Raw genomic sequence first — 20,250 nt, forward strand, 5'->3', positions numbered from 1 at the left:
TATGTCAAAACCAGTGTTGCAAGAGTTGAGAGAACAATGGTTTAGAGAAAGTGTGATCAGTAAGTACACAAGCTTATTACTATGAGTTGAGCAGTATCAGGCAATAAGTTTAGGGAACACTGGTTATGATCAGATTAGAATGTGTAGATGGGTAGGATGGGGCAGGGGGGTCTTGAATGCCACACTGAGGAATGTTGATTTGGTCCTGTAGACTTTGTCCTTCCAGAGACACAGATATTGATAGTGCCTATAAGGCAACGTGAAGAACATAGGAAATTATCTTAAAAATATCTTTAAAAAAAACTTGGGAAACACCTGTGTGAAATACCCCAGAGCTGTTGAAGAAGAAAAATGTTCTTTGAGATCTACCTCACTCAGCTTATTTTTGTCTACAAATCACCAGCTATTTCTCAACCCTAACCCTACCTATAAAACCATTTCCTAATTCTCCCTTTAATCTAACCAAAACAGACCAACCTCCCCACATCACTTATATTCATTACTGCATTGATGGCTCAGAGGTGTTTTTTTTTATATTGCTATAGATAAACTCATATTCTGCCCTAGAAAACCTTAATATTGCCTCTTCTTCACAGCAGAATCCACAGTTGGACTGCTACTCTGGTTTTTTTCTGTTCTCAACAGAATCCTGGAAGATAAGGTTTTATTTTGATAATTCATGTGCCTGGATATCAAACAGCTGCCAGGATATCTACTGGCATCTGCTGTCTAGTTGTTATCAGTCCCTCCCATCTGGCCTGAATTCAACAGGACCCAAATCAGGACTGAACAAAATCACAGACTTTCAAAAGCAATTTCATGTTATCACCATATTCTTTTTCTGTATTAGTCAGGAGCACTGTTACTATGTCTTTTGTCCTTCAGATGACTCTGAAACTTATCTGACTAAACTTTTTCTTCCCTCCCACCATATCTTAGCATTTCTATAATGCATATCTTGACATGGGTTCACATTGGGTTTTGGATAGCTCAGGGGAGATGGTGCTCTTGGGAAATATAATAAGTATTGGTCATTTTAGCATCTTAATAATTATATATATTAAAAATATTAGTTATTAATGTTAATCCATAAATATAGATTCAAGGGGATTTCTCAGGTCAGACGTTTCTGAATACTCCTCAATATTCCTTTCATTTATCCATCTTTCCTCCCCTAGGTCATTTCAAAGGCTACAGTTAAAATAATTTCCTTTCTTGACATTGCAATCATACCTTGCCTTCCCATAGCCTCAACTCCTCAACTAGTCCTTCTACCTATATCTATCAAGGAAGGGAAGGGAATCAGCATGGATAAGAATGACTTACAGCTAGAAGCACAGACCTCCACTGGGCTGTTGACAACAGAATCCTACATCTTCCTTTGGGAAAATTTCCTATATCCTTGGTGTGTATAGAATATAATTAGTTCCAAAGTTTATATTTTGTCTAATGGTTTAACTGGCATTCATCCCATGTTAAGTAACAATGAAGAACAATAAAAATAAAATACTTTCTGAAAGCCACAAAATAAATAAATAGCTGGACAAAAATGAGTTTGGGAAGATTGATGCCCCAACTTCCCCTCATCCACAGTCATCAAACTATAATCACTACCAGCAGCACAATATGTGACCATTAACCCCACAGTGAAGAATGTGATTTTTCACTTTAGAAAAGTGTTACCAGTGAAATGGAAACATCTGGGGGAAAAAATCCTCTTTTATCTACTATTTTTTGGACAAAGTTGCCAAATGAGAGAAAAAATATAGTTTGAAGGAATTACTTTTTTCTTCCAAACATCTTACAATGCAGCAAATAGAAAATACACTGGATTTGGGTATCTGGGTTCCAATCCTAAACCTGCAGCTTACTACCTAGGTAACCTTGGGCAAAGCTTCATTCAACCTTCCTCATACTTAGTTTTCTCACCTATAAAATGAAGGTGTTACATAAGATGTTCTCTAAGGTGCTTTTTAACACTAAATATATGATCTTAACATTATCTAAGTATTTTAGATAATTTTCCTACACACTAAATGGAAAACATTGGTAATTATATTAATAGTTAAAGTCAAAAAAACCCAATCCAGATTTGGCAGAAGTAGAAGCTATTTCAAGCTAAAGTGATAGCATCATTTGTCCTGAATTTTCTGCATAATTTCCTTACTTTTCCACTTCATTTTGCATGAGTAAACATAATAAGTTTCCAAGATCCAGTAATTTCCTTGTTTCTCCATTGGACTCTATAATGTCATATGGCAACAGAACAAGAAAGATGATCTCTAAGTTGCTTCCAAAGTTAACATCATGCAACTGATCTGACTATGAAGTCAGCCTGTATAAATATTCCCCAACTATGTTTTTTCCTCTCATTTGGCAATTTTGTAACATAGTCCACAGACTCAGGAACTACAGTAAATCTAGTATCTAGCTGTCTGGTCTTCCCCTTTGGGAAGCATTTTCCTTAGACCCTGGTTTCCTGAACTAAACTGGGAATTCCCAGTCAACGTTAGCTCTCCTTTTTCATACCAGGGGCCTTCTACATACTTTAGATGACCTTGAATCAACTATAAGAGCATCCTCTCTATGCTGCAAGTGTAGAATTGGGAGAAATACCATTTGAAATATCAAGAGCTCAAGGATAAATGACATCCAAATTCTCTCTTTATGTCATTATGATCTTGGAAACTTCAAGATAATTTTATCAGGGTTGTCTGCCAAACCAGATCACCCAAGCCCAAAGAATCCACTGTGTTAAAATAGCTGCAAATGGAGGGAAGAAGTGCTCAGTGTTGGAAAGTATTTGCTTATCAACACAGTCAAAAACAAAATTATGATCCTATATGGAATTTTGGGTGGGATTTAATGTTTTCATGTTGATCAGCTTATGATTATAGATCAAAGTATTAAAATAATAATATCAAAGTTCCTCTTGGTATTGAACATAGTAAGCACTTAATACATGTGTGCTCAATCACAATGAACTCTCAGATATGGCCCAGGATGATTCTACTTTCTCTTTTTTCAAGCTACCACTCAGTTCCCCAAAAGATCATATCTATAATCCTGCTCTGAGTATTAGCTCTCCACTTTTCCCAAAGAAACAGCTCTGATATTAGCATTTAAAGGGAATATATGCAGGTTTTTCTTGAGGCCCCAATACCTACCAGTGATTGTTTTGATAAAGTATTACAATAATGCTTTACGGAGGCAGCAGTGGGCTAGAGAACCACAATAACATGTCAAGGGAACATTGCTTTGGTTTTGACATGTTAGTGTAATACATCATCAGTCTAACAGTGGCAGGGAAGAGAGGAGCAGCACAAATAGACTGGCATTAGAACTTACAGAAACACATGAAACAAGTTCAATTGACTTCCAGCAGAGAGTTGAAAATAGAATCGTTAATGTTTTAGAGCTGGAAAGGACCTTAGAGGCCTCCTAGTTCAATACTCTCATTTTCCAGCTGAGGAAACTGAGGCCCAGAGAGATTAAGTGACTTCTATAAGGTCATGCAACTAATGAGGAGCAGAACTGGGGCTAGAACTCAGTTCCCTAGATACTAAGGGTACAGCTATTTCCATGCCAAACTTCTAGTTGTTGTAACTTAAGAAAGAAATCTGGAAAACATTTTCAACTATTCCCAAGGACTTCCCAGGGGAAATATTATCTATGGGATGGATAGAGAATTTGTAAGGAGAACATCATGTCTGATGCTATCCCATTTTGTAATCAACCAACACAAGAATTCTTGACCTGAGCTACATAAAGAATCACAAAATGACAGTCTTAAGGGATTTCTGAGGCCATCTATTCCAACTTATACCTGAAGAAAAATACATTTTCCAACATTTCCAATTGGTCATACAGCTTCTTAAAGACTTCTAATTGTGTAGAAGATCCCATCTTCATGAGCCGAGGTGCTCCACTTCTGAGCAGCTCTCTTTGTTAGGAAGTTTCTCCTTACATCTAACTGAAATCTGGTTCTGCAACTTCTACTCTCTAATTCAACTTCTGTCCCAGGTGGCAAAGGCATGCTTCTATGTCCTTCAAGAAGAATTCAGTGGCAATTATCAAGTTCCATACGATTCTTCTCTAAGTTAAACATTTCCAGTTTCTTTAACAGATCTTCTCATAGCATATTTCCAGTTCCTTTACCATGTACTTGTCCTTTTCTGAATGTTCTTCAGGTCTTCCTAAAAGTAGGAACTGGGCAACTCAAATCAACTACCATTTATTTGAGTACTTAGTTATATTAAGAATAGTGTTATTTTCTGGGAACAAAAGAGCAAATATTTAAAAGGCTCTGGCTTCTAGGGACTGAGACTCCAATGCTTCAGATTGGTTTTACCAAGACAGACAAAGTTCAGGGCAGATAGAGCTCATTTTCCTAACTCTGAGAAATAACCAATTCTTTATGCAACTTTAATTGTACAAGCTTTGTTTGAGGGGGAGTGGGGTGAAGCTGAAATATCACATGACCATTAGTGACTAATTTTGAGCATATAGTACACTGAAATTCCCATACATTTTTATATATAGTAATGTGTAGCCATACATGTACTGTCCTATGCTCTAATTTTGAAATGTTTATTTGTTTACTTTAACTTGCCTCTATCTTATAAGGAAAACATGAAAAAACTATTAAATGCCTTAATGAAATAAGTATATTATGTCTGCAGCATTCCTCTCATCTACTAGCATACTCATCCTACTTGTGAAGAAAATCCCAATAATTTCTCATTACCTGTTCTTAGTGAGGTTATGCTGTGTCTTAGTGACCACTACTTCCCCTTTTAAATATTCACAAGCCATTATCCCATTAGTTGAACATTCTGTACTTTTTGCTGGACTTCTTCTTTTTGGAAAGATCAGGACAACTGCTCTTCTTCAGACCTATACCACTTCTATTTTTGACAGTCTTTTAAATATTACTGAAAGAAGTTATCCAATCATATTTGCCATGTTAAGTGCCTTACAATGTAGTTTATTTAATGTTAGACACTGGAACTCATGGGGGGACAATTATGCACTCTCTTTTCAGGTCTTCAGTTCTTGAAAACCAATTTTTTCCCTATCCTGGTCTAAAGACCATTCTTTCTAGAAGAGAAAACAAAATCAAAGTAAGTTGAAAGGTGCTCCTTCTTTCTATCATCCGTTGACATCATTCAATTTACCCTGAGCAGCAATCCAATTAAAACTTTAAACTTTCTCTTGATTCCAATATTGTTTTAAAGTAAAACAGAATCTCTTCTTTTTTATTCATGTTATTTAGCTCATTCTGGGTTCTAGTAATCTTGGTAATTTGTATAGAACTATAAGACTGTGTAATTTGTTAGTATTCATTCTACTTTTTAAAAAGTGGGGTATTGATAGTCAGACATGATTTCAACACCTGAGGGAGCTCCCGGGTATGGAAACTTCCTCAACCAATGCAACATCATCACCTCTCTGCAACTTCATGGCTTAAAGAATTTCCTTCAATATTGAGAGTTTTGATGACTTGTCCAAAGTCTCCATGGCCGGAATATGTCAGAGGTGTGACTTGAACAAAGGTCATCCTGACTCTGGCAGATTTTTATCCACTACACAAGACTCTCTAAATTCTATACATTCTTTTAAAAAGAAGCTGATTGGGTTTGTGAGTTCCCTTTTCATGGATAGCAATGTCTTTTGACATCCCTCTTTTTTCTTCCTTCCTGGAATTCTTCTTCTTCTTCTTGAGAACTTCCTATTATTCATGTAATTATATCCTCCATGGAATATTAAACTATAAGATCTTACTTATCATTTCACTGAACCTTTTGATATATGTTATCCCCAAACACAATGGATATATCAGGTTCCACTCATGTTTCTTCTCTTCCTTCATCACAAATTCTAAGATGGAATGTTAACTTTCTTTTAAAGTTCCCATCATTTTTACTTCATCATCAATTTTCTCTTTATTAGTCAAATTCAAGTCCAGGATAGTAGTTGCTCTCACAGCTTCCTCCACATTGGAAGAATAAAATTCTTATTAGAGGAATTTCCAAATGCATCCACTTCTTTAGAGAGACTTCTAGTAGATGTCTGGATAACTGAAATCCCCTATTTCAACTTCGATAGGTTTGTAATCTCTTGCTCAAATTCCTATTGTATTTCTTTGTTCTTTGTTCTGTCTAAATACTTTGTCATATACTCCTCTTTGTTCTATATGAAGACATAATAAAACCACAAACTTTAGTATACCGCTTTCCCGAGATATTAAAAATAGCATTTTTTTTACCATAGAACATCAAGTAGATACATTTTTCTTCCTAGCTTTAAATATCCTCCATAATCTTTATCTGCCTTTTATATCTAACTTTATGTCCAATGATTAACCAATATTAATGTTATTTTCTGGATAAACGCAGCTCCACATCATCCCACATACCCAGTATCCATTTTTCAGGGCCTAATTCAAGTTACAAATTTTCTACAAAGTGCTCCAACATTTTAGAAAGAATATTGAAAGAGAAATGAAGATCAAAACAACTTTACATTTTTATTAATTCCCAAGTGTAGTATTTTCTCTACTATATCATGAGAATAAAGTTACTCAGCTTGACTCCAGAGGATACATGCATGAATAATACCTGGGAAATGCAGAGAGGTACATTTAAACTTGATGTAAGGAATAATTTCCTGATAATTGGAGCTGTCCAAAAGTAGAATGATCTGCCTTGTACAGTTAGAGATTCTCCCTTACTAATAGTGTTCATGCATAGGTTGAATAATCGTCAAAGATAAAATTGTAGAGAGGATTGTTGTTTGGGTATATATTGGAGTAAGTAGCCTCCAAGGTCTCTTCTACTTTTGAGAGTGTGATTCTAACCCATTTGCATACTACCTTATCCCAATTTTGAGTTCCAAGGCACACCCCTCAATTTCTCACCCCCTCCCCCGACTTTCAAACTCTCTTCTCCCAACACCCACCCAATGAGGAAAGGTTATTGTACCAGTCTTTTCTATCTTTGAGTTAATTGTACTACTGTATGCTTTCTTCCAGAGAGATTTGCATTTCAAGACTGATTTCTTGGATTATAAAACAATGTCTCCTTTAAAAGATAATGGTAGGGGGCGGAGCCAAGATGGCAGAGTAAAAGCAGTGACTTGCTTGAGTTCTCCCCCAAACCCCTCCAAATACCTATAAAAAATGGTTCTACACAAATTTTAAAGTGGCAGAACCCACAAAAATACAAAGTGAAACAAATTTCCAGCCCAAGACAACCTGGATGGTTGATCAGAAAGGTATATTGAGCTGGGCTGGGAGAGGAGCACAGTTTGGTGTGGGCATGCAGGCCATATCAAACTTGGAGCAGGCCTCAGAGGACTGAATCTCAACCCATGAATGCCAACAACAACTTAGAAGGTCAGTGGAGAAAAGTTTGTTTCTGCAGTGAGAGAGAAGCGCGGGATCCCAGCCCCAGTCCCCAAGTTCAGCCCAGGACGGCAGCTGCTTCCTGAGCTTCTGGCTCACATACAGAGGGGGATTGCAGGGATCTCTCTGTTGGTGCTGTATCCTCTTGCTTTGCCCATGCTTGGATCTGGGTCACAGTTCTGGGTGGCAGTCCTGGGATGAGAAGGAGTGCTGGCATGGTGGAGCTTGTAGTGGCAGTGGAGAGGAAATCCTCCTCACAGTTACAAGACAGAAAAGAGTCCTTATGGTCAGTCATAGACCAGAGCACAGGCCAGGAAAAGAGTAGACACCTTGCCCTTGACCATACCACAATGGAAGAACTGAAAATTTTCAGGTCCCCAGAAGTATCTCTCAAAAGAGCTGCACAAAACCCCTGAAGCTTGGGATGGTACATTCTCCATACTGGGAACAGACTCATACCTTAACAAAGAGTTTATAACTCAAGTAATTGGCTGGATCATGAGCAAGCAGCACAAAAAGAGTCAGACTATATTATCTTACTTTGGTGACAAAGAAGATCAAAACATACAACCAGAAGAAGACAACGAAGCCAAAGCTCCTACATTGAAAGCCTCCAAGAAAAATATGAATTGGTCCCAAGTCATGGAAGAGCTCAAAAAGGATTTTGAGAAGCAAGTAAAAGAAATAGAGGAAAAACTGAGAGTGATGCTAAAGGAGACCACCCAAAAAAATACTGCAGAAAATAACACCTTAAAAAATAGCCTAACCCAAATGGCAAAAGAAGTCCAAAAAGCCAATGAGGAGAAGAATGCCCCAAAAAGCAAAATTGGCCGAATGGAAAAGGAAGATGAAAAACTTACTGAAGAAAATATTTCCTTAAAAATTAGAATGGAGAAATTGGAAGCTAGTGACTATTTGAGAAATCAAGGCACTGTAAAACTAATCCAAAAGAATGAAAAAATAGAAGAGAATGTGAAATATCTCATTAGTAAATCAACTGACCTGGAAAATAGATCCAGGAAAGAGAACTTAAAAATTATTGGATTATCTGAAAGCCATGATCAAAAAAAAAAAAAAGAGTCTAGACATCATCTTTCAAGAAATTATCAAGCACAACTGCCTTGATATTTTAGAACCAGAGGGCAAAATGGAAATTGAAAGAATCCACCAATCTCCTCCTGAAAAAGATCCCCAAAGGAAAACTCCTAAGAATATTGTAGCCAAATTCCAGAATTCCCAGGTCAAGGATAAAATCTTGCAGGCAGCCAGAAAGAAACAATTCAAGTATAGTGGAAACACAATCAGATAACACAAGATTTAGCAGCTTCTACATTAAGGGACCGCAGGGCATGGAGTATAATATTCCAGAGGGCAAAGGAGTTAGGATTACAACCAAGAATCACCTACCCAGCAAAACTGAGTATAATCCTTCAGGGTAAAAAATGGTCGTTCAGTAAAATAGGGGACTTTCAAGCATTCCTGAGGAAAAGACCAGAGCTGAATAGAAAATCTGACTTTCAAATATAAGACTCAAGTGAAACATGGAAGAGGTAAACAGGAAAGAGAAATCATAAGAGACTTATTAAGGTTGAGCTGTTTACATTCCTGCATGAATAGATGATATTTGTAACTCCTGAATCCTTTGTTGGTAGTAGGGTGATGGGAGAGAAAAAAATTATATGTATGTATAGATAGATAGAGAGAGGGCACAGGGTGAGTTGAAGATGAAGGGGTGATATCTAGAAAATAAAATGAAGGGGTGAGAGAGGATTATACTGGGAGAAGGAGAAAGGGAGAAGTAGAATGGGGTAAATTATCTCACATGAAACTGACAAGAAATGGGGGAAGGTGAGAGGAAATGAGTGAATGTTATTCTCCTAGGATTTGGCTTAAGGAGGAAATAAGATACACAATGGGGTATGGAAATCTATCTTACCCTACAGAAAAATAAGGGGGGATGGGGACAAGACAGTAGGGGGTTGATAGAGTGGAGGGCAGATTGGGGGAGGGGATAATGAGAAGCAAACACTTCTGAGGAAGGACAGGGTCAAAAGAGAGAATAGAATAAATGGGGGTAGGATAGGATGAAGGGAAATATACTTAGTTTTTCACATGACTACTGTGGAAGGTTTTACATGACTACCCATCTATAACCTGTATCAAGATGCTTGCCTTTGGTGGATGGGGAGGGAGGAAGGGAGAAAATTTTTAATCCAAAGATTTAAAAAACACATGTTAAAATAAGAAAAATAAAAATAATAAAAAAGATAAAAAAGAAGGAATTCTTTAATGACAGTATCTTGAGGGGGAAAAATAAAATCAATCATTTCATCTCTTAAAAAAAAGATAACCCAGAAAAGAGATTTTCCTTTTTTTAAAATAAAAATTTAGTTTCTCTAAATTCGTAACTTATTGGAAAACTACTATTCTGCCTATGTGTAGGGAGAGTCTGATAATAGATAATGTCTGGAAAGGTTTGCTGGATGAGGAGAGACTCATGGGTTTGAGTTTAGGCTCTAAAACTTACTAATTATGTGACCATTAACAAATATCTGGGCTTTGGTTTCTTTATATGTAAAATAAAAATAATAATAATTACATTATCCACCTTACAGTGTTGTAAGAAAAACACTTTGCAAACCTTAAATTTTTATATACAAGTGAATAATGTTTATATGTATTCACTCTAGATAAACTGTAAGCTCCTTGAGAGAAGGAACAGTATCTTCTATCTCCAACATATCTCTTCTATAATCCATTATAGTATACTATAATTCAAAAATAAGTTAATAAATGTTATTGAATGATTTTCTCAGTTCTCTGTGTAATGTGTGTCTCAACACAACTATTTCCCTTTTAATTGTTGAACCCAAATAAATTTCAGAGAATGTTAATTCTTCCTGGGTCTGATTCATTTGCACTTAACTCATCAAAACTTTTTGTTGTTGTTGTTGTTAAGAAATTATTTGATGTCTAAGGGCCTTTAAAAAAAAGCCATTTCCCTTTGAACAATGAAATCATGTTTCGCTGGCATAATTGGACTGGAACACAGACAGGCTTAAGTTGAGCTCTAAACTCAGAACCCATGAAGGTCAATTGGAAAAATGCAGTCGCCCATCCCAGTCTTAAGTGGCACTTTTTTCAAATGGTATCACAAACATGCATACAAAACAACGGCTAAGTGTTACAGATTACAGCCTAAACCTTTTTCGCCATGCCTGTTCAAAGAGAAAAATAAAAGGAAACTTGCAATGCTTCTTTTTAACTTTCTTCTTGCGCAGCATGAGGGCAAAGGAGAGCCAGTTGAGTTTGTGGAAGAGCTTAAGATTGGAAGCAGAAAAAAAAAAAACATAGAATCACAGTAGCATAGACCTTGAGGGAACTTTAGAGTTACGCAGTCTAACATGGTCATTACACTGATGAGCAAGCTGAGATCCAATGAGGAAATAGGATAAGAGATTCAGAGATGGAAGACATCAAAGAAGTCTTTCAGTCCACATTCCTTATTTTGCAGATGAGGAATCTGAGGCCTGGAGAAGTGAAGGGGCTTACCCATGGTCACACAGAATGTTAATAACAAGCTAGAATTCAAATCTCCTGGTTTACCCTCAGACTAGACCTTCAAATACAAAGGAGTTCCCAGGGTCTCAAAAAAAAAAACCACATAGAACATTCACAGTGAGCTTAACTGAAAGTATATCTGAGGCAATTCATTCCCTCAGCAGCCTGATGTTATGATTGCATTGTTATAGGTAACTCCCAACTGACCTCTGATAAAACAGGAAACCATCTTCTCTGCACTTGACAAACTTTAGAGAGTTGCCTAGAGCAGAGGTGTCTAATTGAGAATGAAGGAAAGATTGTTATCTCAAGAAAAGTTGACAAAGCCAGAGGTTATCTTGATTCTATTGGAACAGTGAAATTTATGCTTTAGAGGAATAGGTCCATCCAGGCCTACCCTCAGTAAAATTTTGAAGATAGGCAAGTTTGTCTTTGCTACCCTCTTGCAATGGAAGGAAGGAAGAATGAATCTGGTGGAGATGGATGAGTAGTGGAATAAGATAAGGAGAAGTGAAGAAATATTCTTTCTCAATAAGGAACCTGAGATGATTACTTTTGAAGAGGAGGAGTTAATGCACTTCAAAATATAGTTGTAGTAGATATAGTCTCTTGGACCTCAAAGAAACCTTTTACATTTTGTCTAACAGTCATTTCAAAGCTTAGGAAGCTGAACAACAGATCCCTAACTTTGTGTGATCTTGGGCAAATTATTTCACTTCTCTGGTCCTTGGTTTCTTCATCTGACTGTTTGAGTCTAAACAAAATTGCTTTTCCAGAATGGTTGAAACAAATTATAGTTTTATAAACATGGTTCTTGTTCTCTAATCTCTTCTCCAAAAATCTGTCACTTTCCTTTTTGGTAATATTTGCTATTCTAGTGGATGTGAGGTGGGACTTCAAAATTGTTTAAAATTGCATTTCTTTGATTAGCAGTGACAAAGCATTTCTTTTCATATTGTTGTTAACATATTATATTTCTTCATTTAAGAACTGCCTGTTCACATTTTTTTGACCACTAATCTATTGCAGAACGTTTCTTGATCTGTAAAATAGAGAGAACACTTGGACTACCAAGTATCAAAGGAGGTAATATGTGCAAAATCATTTATAGACTTTAAAATACTATGTAAATATTAACTTTTATCAGTATTAATAAAATGACTTGTTAATTACTTGTAAATTATACTGATAGAAAAGAGACTGTGATATTGAGTGACCTTACAATTAATATTTACAGCAACTGAGCATAATACATTTAAGTGCAGTGAGTTAGAGATCATAACACAGAACCCTCCTCTCCCATCCCTTCATGTAATCAGACACTGTCTGCATATATATGTCATAAGAAGAGAATATTTTTAACTGAGTCATCACTCCATATTAACTCCAGACCTTATGCTACAATACTGTAAACTTGTTCTCAGACTGGTGAAGAGGAGTAAAGGAATAATCATTTATTTAGCACCTACTATGTGCCTAGTTTTGTGCTAATCATTTTACAAATATATGTAATGAAGGTGCTGTAATTTTCCCCATATTATAGCTAACAGAGGTTAAGTGATTTGCCCAGGGTAATGCAGCTATTAAGTTTCTGAGGATTTGAACTCACAACTTCCTGACTTTATCAGCTCTGCTCAATCAGCTGTGCTACCTAGTTGGAAAAGCTGATAAAATGTGTATATTATGTTAAAAGCTATTGAAAAGTCATTTTCTTGGACTGGGTCTCAAATAGAACTTTCTGGAAACTTGCTATCATCAAGTGCCACTACTGAGAAATGGGGAAAATCTCCCAAAAATTCTTATAAAGTTTAATTTTCAGAAGCTTTCAAACCCTTAATAATTAGGTCTCTATTGTACCCATCCAAACTATATCCAGGACTTCCTGAAGAGTGAGATGAGTCTTATCACGGCCCCTTACATAAGCCATGTTTTCAGTCTCCATACTTATTCTACTCCCTCATTTAAGAACGATTTTTCTCTTCTTTCTACTTATTCAGAATCCATTCATTCTTCAGTACACACATCAAACTCATTTATAAAGTCTACCTTGACTCCAAGCATTAGTAATCCAGTGTCTCCTCTCTTTTCTTCCTACTGCTACTTCTCCAACAAGGACCTTTCATTACTATAAACTTGGATGATTGCAATAGCCTCCCAACTGACTTCTCCCTTATCCCCTTTCTGTCCATCATGCTCCTGCTAGAATAATATTATGTGTGCCTGGGTATAGTCATGTCTCTCCTCAGTTCAAAATATTTAGCGGCTCCTTACTGTCTACTGAGTAATGTTCTAGTTATTTTGATTAGAACTCAAGGGTCTGCATAATCAGGTGCAGTCTCACATTGTGTCTCCATTTATGAGAAATGGAAGAAAACCACTGAACAGCAAAAGATAAGTCTTAGTCATGGAGCTCTTTCTGAAGAGTGGAAAATTTGATATTTAGAGGAGGAACCATCTTGTACTATAAGGAATGTGTATCCTCAGGTGAAAGATCATTCAAAAAGTGTCAGAGGATTAAGGCACAAATTTTGGTGGTGAATAACTTCATGCAGAAGGTTAGTAAAGCAGGGTACTTGTTAACTTGACATTAAGAATTGAGTAGTCTGCTGTCTTAGAACAAAGTGACAGAGAAAATACCCATACTTGTGAAACCTGAAGATTATTAATCACTTTTGATGATTAACAAGGATAGGTATAATATTACCAAGAGAAATCTAAAAACATTTCTAAGGATTATGAAATTTTAGTCAAGAAATTGAAGACCTTAGAGAAACACGTACTGTTTTGATCAACACTGCCAATATTAGGCAAGGATATAAGAAGAAAATCTAAGCTTTGGAAACAAACTGCTGCTTAAGAAGATGTTATCTGGAAATGGCCTTTGGGAAACCAGCTAATATTCCAGAGTAAAAGGTTGTAGTACAGGTGAGGTCTCCCTTACGCCTACTCCACAAAAATCCAGAAAACAAACAAGACTGAGTTCTTATTAGTAAATACAAGAGAAAAAAGACAGTGAGTCATTTTTTCCAGTTCAAGTTAGCACAGGAAGACAGAAAAATCTAAAAATATTGGTTTTATGGAATTCCTTTATAGAGATGCTCACAGCGTGATGTAGGAGTTTCCAGCGCCTATACTGAAGGAGGATCTTCCTGTGATCTGACTTTATATCATGACCCTTTTGGGCTGTAGGCTGTGAACTAAACAAGGTACAAGTCCAAAAGCAAACAGCAGCTATAGGGCTGTAACTCTGGGAGTACAGTAGAGTCTCATATCTAGCTTTCACTCAGGCTGCAGAGGAATAACCAGGTTAGGAAGCCCAGACCAAAGGGGCCCTGTGATTCTTTTTCTCTGAAACTATATAGCTTTCCAAGTCCCTGACAGTGGCTCAGTATATCAGCAGTCTACTAGAGTTCCAAACAGGGGCAAACTCACAGTTATGCTGGTCACACATAAATCTTGGTCATAAGACTACATAGCTCATACCAGGAAGACAGCATACAGACATCACCCTGGATCTCACAGTTTGTAGCACACTGAAAACTTGCATATGCCAAAACCCAAATAGACAAAACCTTAAAGTCAAGCCATTCCCTCCAGGAATTCACAGAGCCTGGCCATAAAACAAAGTCAGAACTCCAAAAATCCAGAAAAATAAGCAAACAACAACTTAAAAAAAGAATTTTACCATAAAGACTTATTGTAAGATGGCACTAAAGATACAAATCCAGAAGATGAAAATGTCTTAAAAAAATCTGCAATCACAGCAAAGGAAGGGAGGGAGGAAGGGAGAATGACTAAGAAACAAAAGGAAAGAAAAGAGAAAAGAGAAATGAAAAGAAAAGAAAAACTTGGGCATAACTTTGAGTTCAACTAAAATTCCTAGAAGAAATAAAGCAAGAACTTAAAAAAAAGAGAGAAAAAATAATTTCATAAATGAAATGAGAATACTAGCAGAAATAATTGGAAAAGAAATGAGAGCACCAGGGTAAAATTGGAGGGGACAGTAAAAACAACTAGGGAAGAAAAAATTGGAATGAGAATTAAGAGCTTGGCAAAATAGATACAAAAGCTTACCCAGGCAACTGACTTGTTGAAAATTGGAATGAGTCAAATAAAAGCTACTGACTCCATGAGACATTAATAAATATTTAAAATAAAGTTAAAAGAATAAACTCAAAAGATTGAAAACATAGAAGAAAGTGCAAGGTTTTCATATTAAAAATAACTTAATAAGAATAGCTAGGTAGTGCAGTGGATAGAGCACCACCACTGGAATCAGGAGGACCTGAGGCCAAATCTGGCCTCAGACACTTGACACTAGGTGTGTGACCCTAGGAAAGACAATTAACCCCACTTGCCTCACCAAGAAAAAAAAAAACCAAAAAAAAAACCTTACCTCAAACACAGATCAAGAAAAAATGAATTATGAATCATTGGATTACCAGAAAGCCATGGCCAAAAAATGAACCTATGTATCATATTTCAAGATATTATGAAATGAAACTGCCTACATCTCTAAGAACTAGAGGGAAAATTAGAAATAGAAAAAAAAATCCACCAGTCATATCCTGAAATAAGTCCCAAAATGAAAATTCCCAGGAACATTATAGCCAAAATCCTGATTCCAGGTTAAAAAAAATACTTCAATCAGCCAGAAAAAAAAAAATCAAGTACTAAGGAACCACAGTCAAGATCATAAAAGATTTAGAGTTAGTGCCACAAAAGAATGAAGAACTTGGAATATGATGTTCTACAAGGGAAAATAAATCAAGAATAGCTTTCCCAACAAAACTGAGTATAATTCAGTAGGAGAATATATATATATATATATATATATATATATATATATGTATATGTGTATATATATATATCTTTAATGAAATCAGGGACTTCTAAGCATTCTTGATGAAAAAAAATGAGCTATATAGAAACACTGAAATACAAAAACAAGAGTGAGAAGAAACATAAAAATATAAATGTGAGTAAGCAATCATAAGATAATAAACAAGGATGAACCATTTACATTCTATTATGAGGAGACGACAAATTTGTCCCATTAGAACTCTATCATGATCAGGAGGGATGGAGGAAATTTAATAAGACAGAGTGACTGGGTCCTTTTCTTAATGTTTTGATAATATTAAAAGAAGAAAGGAAAGGGAGGAGAGAATAAATAGACCTGAGAGGGGAGAGAGAGAGAGAGAGTTGGAAAATTATATCTCATAGTTGAAGTGTGAAAGTAAAAGACTATGTAAGTAAGAGAGAAGGAGTAGAAGGACGAGGCAACATTTGAACATAACTTTCACTTGAACTTGTCAAAAAAGAGAACAATATACACAGATAGATTGAAGCAGAAATACATTTCACTCAATAAGAAAGCAGTACAAAAAAGAGAGGAGGGAGATAAGAAGGAAAACTAATTAAGGGATGAATTAATCCTAAGCAAAACATACTCAAACCAGAGAGATTGTACCTCAAAGAAGAGTTTAAAGGAAAAAAAATAAGAATCTATAGTTGGGTGTAGCATGAGACAAAGTAAAAAGGGCAGAGAAGCTAAAACAGATTGCAGCAAACTTAAGGCACTGGTTCTGGAAACACTCTTTCCTTTGCATCATCCTCTTTTTCTTTATAATGAGAAGTCCAGAAATGCTGATCAATGCAATGACAAATCATAATTATAGAGGATTTGTGGAGTTATCTGCTTCCCGACAGAGAGGTGATGGACTCAGAGTGTAGATTGAAACCAATACCAATGTGAGATTTTGCTTGACTGTGCATATTTGTCACTGTTCTCTTTTCTTTTTCATTGGGGGAAGGAGAAAGATGGGAAAGGGATAAGGTGTATTTTTGTCAATTAAAAAATGTTTTTGAAAAAGAAAATGGGGACTTCAAGGGGAGGAGCCAAGATGGCAGAATATAGGAAGTACTCAGACAACCTCTCACAACATTTCCCTCCAAACAACTTTAAAATAATGCCTAAAATCAAATTCTGGATTGACAGAGCCTACAAAAAGAGTAAAACATTCTTACAGCCAAAGACAATATAGGAGGTAGGGAGAAGAGAGGTATGTATGCAGCACCAGTGGTGGAACTAGATAGTGGTGACAGAAGCAACAGCAGCTTCAAGAGGTCTCAAGAAACAGAGAGTAAGGGGACCCAGAAACTCATCAAAAAGGAAATATGGGGAATGTGATAGCACTGGATGCAGGACTAGATGCTGTTTGGCAACTCTAATGCATATATAGACTTCTGGGTAACAGTTCAAGGGTTAAGAGGAACATGTTTACTCAAGAGGAGGCACAGGATCTAAGAAAGAGAATTACCTCTAGTCACTAGAAAGCAGGTGCCCTGAAGAGCAGTGTTTATTGCAATCCTAAGGGATCAGGGGCCTTTCTAGTGTAGGGAACAGAGCAAAGAATAGGAGAACATTGGCAACACCTCAACACAGATCATACCACCTTGGAAGCACTAAAAACTTCCAAACCCGTAGCACTAGGTCTGAAAACAGCAGTGTAAAAAAGTCTGAAGCTTGAGACAGTGGCCCTCCTCAAAGCTAATAATAGAGCTCAATTTTAACATAAATGGAAATTCAAGAAATAAGCTGGAAAATGAGCAAACAACCTAACCAGAAAAAGCTACTGTGATGAAAGGAAGATCAAAACACAAACTTGAAAGAAGGAAATGAAGTCAGAACAACTACAAGTAAAATCTCAAAAATGTGAATTGCACATAAGTCCAACATGAATTCCTGGAAGAGCTTTAAAAATGATTTTCAAAGCAGAAAAAAGTGTGGTAGAGGAAAACTTGCATTAAAAATTAGAGCAAGGGAAGAAAATTATAAGACAATGGTAAAAGAGGCACAAAAAAAATGAAGACAATAGCAGCTCAAAAAACAGAACTGGCAAAATGGAAAAAGAGGAACAAACATTCACTGATGAAATATAGAACAGAAGTAGATAGCAGAATGGATTAGAAACTACAATTCAAAAATATGTTGTTTATAAGCAACACAGAGAGACACAAACAGTTAAAGTGAGGAGCTGGAGCAGAAACTATACTTCAGCTGAAGTAAAAAAGGCGGAGGCAGAAATGATGATCTCAGACAAAGTTAAAGTAATAACCTACTTTAAAAACATAAGCAGGGAAACTACATCTTGCTAAAAGGCACTATAGACAATGAAGTAATAGCAATACTAAATTTATATGCACCAAAATGCATATCATTCAATATATTAAAGGAAAACACAAATGAATTACAGAAAGAAGTAGATAATAAAACCATACTACTGGGAACTTCAACTTTCCCCTCTCAGAGTAAGATATATCTAAACACAAAATTAATTTTAGAGAAGTTAAGGAGATGAATAGAATCTTAGAAGAGCTAGATATGGTAGACCTCTGGAGAAAATTTGATAGGAATAGAAAGAAGTATACCTTTTCCCTTAGCTGAACATGGCAACTTCACATAAACTGACCATGTATTAGGGGATTAAAAACCTCACAACCAAATGTAGAAAAGCAAAAGTATTAAAGGTACACTTTTAAGATAATTATGCAATAAAATTACATTCAATGAAAGCTGTGAAAGCATAGAATAAACATTAGTTGGAAACTAAATGATCTAATCCCAAAAAAAGAGTGGCTCAAAGAACAAATCATAGAAACAATCAGTTTCATTAAAGAGAATGACAACAATGAGATAACACACCAAAATTTGTAAGATGCAGTCAAAGAAGCAATTGGGGAAATTTTTCTATCTCTAAACATATACACCAATAAAAGAGAGAAATAGCAGATCAATGACTTGAGCATCCAACTAAAAAAGAAACAGAAAAAAAATAAAAGAAGAAATTAATAAAATTGAAAGTTAAAAATTAAACTAATAAGTGTAATTAGGAGCCAGTTTTATGGAAAAAAATGGTTAAACTATTGATTTGTTTGATTTAAAAAAAGGAAGAAGAAAACCAAAGTATCAGGATCAAAAAATGACAAGGCAACTACACCACCAATGAAAATGAAATTAAAGAAATTATCTCATTATTTTCCTTAAATTTATGCCAGTAAAACTGACAATCTAAGTGAAATAGATGAATGTTTACAAAAGTATAAACTGCTCAGATTAACAGAGGAAATATAATATGTAAATAGCTCTATCTTGGAAAAAATAAAAGAAACAAGCTTCCTAGGAAAAAAAATCCCCTGCAACACATGGATTTACAAGTGAATTTTACCAAACATTTAAGGAACAATTACTCCCAATGCTATATAAACTATTAAAAAATATATAAAAGAGTCTTGCCAAATTTCTTTTATGACACAAATATTATGCCGATAACTAAAGAAAGGAGAAGAAAAACAAAGAAAGAAAATTATAAATGAATTTTCTTTATAAATATTGATGGAAAAATTTTAAATAAAATCCTACTATCAGAGATATTACAGCAATCTAACAAAGAGATCATATACTATGACCACATGAGATTTATACCTGGAATGCAGAGATAGTTCAACATTAGCAAAACTCTCAACATAATTTGCCATATAAATAACAAAACCAACAAATCTCACATGATTATATCAATAGATACAGAAACAGCTTTTGGCAAAATACAATACCCATTCTTGTTAAAAAAAACTTTAGAAAAAATAGGAATAAATGGAATCTTTCTTAAAATGATAAGAAGATATCCATCTAGAAATCAAGAGTAAACATTTACCTTTAATAGGGATAAACTTGAAGCTTTCCCAATAAGATCAGGGGTGAAGCAATGATGTCCATTATGACTGCTATTGTTCAATATGATATCAGAAATGCTATCTATAGCAATAAAACAAGGAATGGAAATTGGAAGAATAAAAATAGGTAATGAGGAAACAAAGCTATCACTCTTTGCAGATGATATGATGACATACTTAAAAATCAACTATCAACAACCAACTAAAAAACTGGCTAAAAAATTAACAATTTTAGCAAAGTTGCAAGATACAAAATAAACCAACATAAATCACCAGCTTTTCTATGTACTACCAATTAAATCCAGCAGGAAGAGATAGAAAGAGAAATTCCATTTAAAATAACTGCAGGCAAAATAAAATGCTTGGGAGTCTTTGTTCCAAGACAAACTTAGGGATCACATGAATACATTAACAAAGCACTCTTCACACAAATAAAGTCAAGTCTAAACAATTAGAGAAATATTAATTGATCATGGGTAGAGCAACTCAATATAATAAAAATGTCACTTCCCCCCAGTTTGATTTACTGATTCAGTGCCATGCCAATA

This window comes from Vombatus ursinus, unplaced genomic scaffold, assembly GCF_900497805.2.
Source record: "Vombatus ursinus unplaced genomic scaffold, bare-nosed wombat genome assembly UNPS02014791.1, whole genome shotgun sequence".
Classification (NCBI taxonomy): domain Eukaryota; kingdom Metazoa; phylum Chordata; class Mammalia; order Diprotodontia; family Vombatidae; genus Vombatus; species Vombatus ursinus.